Source organism: Moschus berezovskii, chromosome X (genome assembly GCF_049115385.1).
Source record: "Moschus berezovskii isolate FMDL1 chromosome X, NW_MosBer_1.0, whole genome shotgun sequence".
Taxonomy (NCBI): Eukaryota; Metazoa; Chordata; class Mammalia; order Artiodactyla; family Moschidae; genus Moschus; species Moschus berezovskii.
Window position 1 is genome coordinate 88,570,349 of NC_142488.1, and position 5,074 is coordinate 88,575,422.

General features: G+C 36.7%; 1 pseudogene; it reads left to right on the forward strand.

Moving 5' to 3' along the window:
• The first annotated feature begins 4,318 nt into the window (after window positions 1–4,318).
• LOC148773367 (large ribosomal subunit protein eL32 pseudogene) lies at window positions 4,319–4,762 on the forward strand (annotated as a pseudogene).
• Window positions 4,763–5,074: the final 312 nt, after the last annotated feature.

Below are 5,074 nucleotides of genomic sequence, written 5' to 3' on the forward strand. Positions count from 1 at the left end.
ACATAACAGCAAATAGTGATATAGTATTTATCAGGTGTCATGCCCTATTCTAATAGCTTTAAAAATATGATCTGTATAACAAGCAGTAGCCATCATCCACTCTGATTAGTTGGTGCTTGTGCCACACTACTTGTTAAATATAGTGACTATCATCCTTGGTAAAAGTAGTGGTCAGAAAGGGCTTTCATCTGTACTGAGTTAAGAGTAGGAGTACTGAAAACTGTTTCAGGTAAAGGATGTGATATGCTACGGGTCACCAGGTTCAAAGAAAACATAGGAAATTGCAAGTAGGCCAGTACACTTGGAGTGAAAAGGGAGTAGGGGATTGAGAACAAATGCTAGAATGGCATGCTCCAGAAAGATCATTATAGACCTTGAAAATCATCAAAGTAAAGAAAAAAACTGAAGTAGAGAAATAACATGTTCAAATGAGTATTTAGAAACTTCACTCTGTCAGCAGTGTGGGCAATAGATTTAAGATGTTAGGTTATAGATAGGATTACTTGTGTGGAGGGACTCTTTCCTGACTATTACATTTGTCTACCTCAAAATCTATTCTGTGAATGATATTGAGTTTTAAACTTCTTTCCTACATGAGAGTTTGCTACAACATTTTAACTCTTCTCCATAAACACTGTCTAATATCAGTTAAAACAAGAATGCCCATCTTTGTTCTGTATCCACATCACTCTTCAGCTCAACTGTTTCTAAAGACTATCTATGAAACAGAATAAAATTCAAAGACTTTCCTTTCATTACAAAGTCCTCTATGATCTTTTCTCTGCCCAACTCCATGAAGTAATCTTATATTATTCTCACCTTAATTCACTATGATCCAGCCACACCAGCCTTGTTTTATTATTTGAGTTAATCAAGGACTTATCATTAACTGTTTACTTCTGCCTAGAATGTATCAACACCCTCCCCCTCTATCTTTCCAATGCTACTAAACCTGGATCTTTGTTTTTCATATCTCAGCTGAGATATCACTTCAAAGAGGTCTTTTCTAACCACTGAGTCTAAAGACACCAAAAATGTCCTACCTATATTTTCATCTAGGGGTTTTATGGTTTCCAGTACTACACTTATATCTTTAATCCATTTTGAGTTTATTGTTGTATATGGCATCAGAGAATGTTCTAACTTCATTCTTTTACATGAAGCTATCCAAATGTCCCAGCACCACTTATTAAAAAGACTATTTTCTCCATTGTATATCCTTGCCTCCTTTGTCACAGAATAATTGACCATAGGTGTGTGTGTTTAGTTCTGAGCTCTCTACTCTATTTTTGTGCTAGTAACATACTGTTTTCACTATTGTAGCTTTAAAGCATAGTTTGAAGTTAAGAAGACTGATTCTTCCAACTTTATTCTTTTTTCTTAAGATTGTTATAACTATTTGGGATCTTTTGTGTTTCCATACTTTTGTTTAAATTATTTGCTCTACTTTTTAAAAAATGACATTAGTATTTTGATAGGGATTGCATTGAATTTGTAGATTACCTTGAGTAGTATGGTCATTCTAACAATATTAAGTCTTCCAATTCAATCATAGTATATTTATCCATCCAGTTGTGCCATCTTCAGTTTTTTTTAATCCTTGTCTTATAGTTTTCCTGGTAGTTCAGCTGGGAAAGAATCTGCTTGCAATGCAGGAGACCCTGATTCAATTCCTAAGTTGGGAAGATCTGTTGAAGAAGGGATAGGCTACCCACTCCAGTATTCTTGGGCTTACCTGGTGTCTCAGATGATAGAACTTGGCCTGCAATGTGGGAAACATGGGTTCAGTCCCTAAGTTGGGAAGATTCCCTGGAGAAGGGAATGGTTACCCACTGCAGTATTCTGGCCTGGAGAATTCCATGGACTGTATAGTCCATGGGGTCACAAAGAATCAGAAACGACTAAACGACTCTCACTCACATAGCTTTCCAAGTATGTTTTTTACCTACGTAGTTGTTTATTCCTAGGTACGGTTTACTCTTTGATGTGATGTTAAATGGAGCAGTTTCCTTAATTTTTCCTTCAGATAGTTTGCTGTTGGAACATATAAATATCACAGATTTTTATATATTAATTTTGAATCCTACAACCTTATCAACTTCATTGATGAGTTCTAGTAGTTTTCTGGTGGCAATTTTAGAATTTTCTATGTAGCGTATCATGTCATTTGCAAAGAAGGATGGTTTTACTTCTTCCTTTCCAACTTAAATTCCTTTTATTTCATTTTCTTGTCTGATTTCTGTGGCTAGGACTTCCAAAGTTATGTTGATAAAAGTGCGAGAGTGGGTATAGTTTTCTTGTTCCTGATCTTAGAGAAAATTATTTCAGCTGTTCACTTTTGAGTATAATACTAGCTGTTGGTCTGTCATATCTGGCCTTTATTATGTTGAACTATGTTCCCTCTATGCTCACTTTCTGGAGATTTTTTAATTATAAGTGGACATTGAATTTTGTCGAAAGATTTTCCAGCATCTATTAAGATTATCATGTGATTGTTATTCTTCAGTTTATTAATGTGGTGTATCACATGGATTGATTTGTGGATACTGAAAAATTTCCTCGCATCCCTGAGATAAATCCCACTTGATCATGGTGTATGATCTTTTTATTGACAATCACTTTTGTTGTTGTTGTTCAGTCACTCAGCTGTGTCTGACTCTTTGAGACCCAATGGACTGCAAGGTGCCAGGCTTCCCTGTCCCTTACAATCTCTCAGAAATTGCTCAAATTCATGTCTATTGAGTTGATGATGCCATCCAACCAACTCATTCTCTGTCATCCCCCTCTCCTCCTGTCCTCAGTCATTCCCAGCATCAGGGTCTTTTAAACTGAGTTAGATCTTCACATCAGGCGCCTTAAGTATTGGAGCTTCAGCTTCAATATCAGTCCTTCCAATAAATATTCAGAGTTCATTTCATTTAGGATTGATGGTTTGGTCTCTTTGCTGTCCAAAGGACTCTCAAGAATTTTCTCCAACACCACAGTCCAAAAGCATCCATTCTTCCATATTCAGCCTTCTTTATGGTTCAACTCTGACATATGTACATAGCTACTGGAAAAACCATAGCTTTGACTATACAGACCTTTGTTGAGAAAGTGATGTCTCTGTTGTCTAGGTTTGTCATAGTTTTTCTTCCAAGGAGCAAGTGTCTTTTAATTTCATGGCTGCAGTCACCATCTGCAATGACTTTGGAGCCCAAGAAAATAGTCTGTCACTGTTTCCAGTTTTTCCTCATCTATTTTCCACGAAGTGATCGGACAGGATGCCATCTTAGTTTTTTGAATGTCGAGCTTTAAGCCAGTTTTCTCACTCTCCACTTTCACATTCATCAAGAAGTTCTTTAGTTCTTCTTCACTTTCTGCCATAAGGGTGATGTCATCTGCATATCTGAGGTTATTGATATTTGTGCTGGCAGTCTTGATTCCAGCTTGTGCTTCATCCAGCAGGAATTTCACATGATGTACTCTGCATATAATTTAAATAAGCAGGGTGATAATACACAGCCTTGATGAACTGCTTTCCCAATTTTGAACCAGTTCATTGTTCCATGTCCAGTCCTGACTTGCTTCTTGACATGCATACAAGTTTCTCAAGAGGCAGGTAAGGTGGCCGGGTATTCTCATCTTTTTAGGAATCTTCCGCTGTTTGTTGTGCTCCACACAGTCAAAGGCTTTAGTGTAGTCAGTGAAGCAGAAGTAGATATTTTTCTGTCTTTTACATGTCATAGAAATATTTTTTAATTTATCTCCTAAGACAAAAGAAACAAAACACAAATAAACAAATTGATCCTAGTTAATCTCAAAAGCATTTGCACAACAAAATAAACCACTGACAAATCATAAAGATAACTTGCTGAATGGGAGAAAATATTTGCAATTGATATGACTGATAAGGGATTAATATCCAAAATATACAAACAGCTCATACAACTCAACATCAAAAAACAAACTGCTTAAAAATGGGCAGAAGACCCAAATAAATATTTATCTAAAGAGGATATGCTGATGGTGAGCAGGCAGGTGAAAATTTGCTTAACATGTCCAATAATCAGGAAAATCAACACCACAAGGAGATATCACCTCACACCTGCAAGAATAGCTATCATCAAAAGGAACACAAATAACAAATGTTGGAGAAGATGTGGAGAAAAGACAACATTGTACACTGTTGGTGGAAGTGTAAATGGTTGCAGCCACTGTGGATAACAGTATGGAGGTTTCTGAAAAACTAAAAAAAATTAGAGCTACCAAATTACCCAGCAATTACACTCCTTTGAGTCCTTCCATATGCAGTGTTAGTCATCTCCTACTTGGTATCATGGCCACCATCAGATCTCTCATAAAGCCCAAGATCATGAAAAAGAAGACCAAGAGGTTCACCTGGCACCAGTCAGATTGATGTGTCAAAATTTAGTGGAACTGCCAGAAACCCAGAGGCATCAACAACAGGGTGTGCAGGAAATTCAAGGGTCATATCTTGATGTCCAACATCAGTTATGAGAGCAACAAGAAAACAAACACATGGTGCCCAGCAGATTCTGGAAGTTCCTGGTCCACAGCACGAAAGAACTTGTAGTGCTGCTGATGTGCAACAAACTTTGTTTCAATTTTTCACAATATCTCTTCCAAGAACTGCAAAGCCATTGTAGAAAGAGCATCCCAGCTGGCTCTCAGAGTCACCAATTGCAATGCCAGGCTGTGCAGTGAAGAAAACAAAGAGACAGCTCATGTGCATATTGTGTTTCTGTTAACAAAACCATGAAATTTGGGGAAAAAGCACTAACTTGAAAAGATACATGCATCCCAATGTTCATAGTAGCATTATTTACAGTTACAAAGATATGGAAGCAAACTAAGTGTGTTATTTTATATTTGTATGTGTTCCTAACTTAGAGAGGTATTTTCTTCATTAAATGTTTCCTTTTTATAATTCATGGCAATATATTTGATCAAAATCTACTTTCTTTATTCAACTTTTTAATAGTTGCACTGTTCCTGGAATGGCTTTATTTAGGAAGCTTGTGTGAGGAAGGGAGGAAGAAGATGATCTAAACTATTGAATATTCTCCTAATA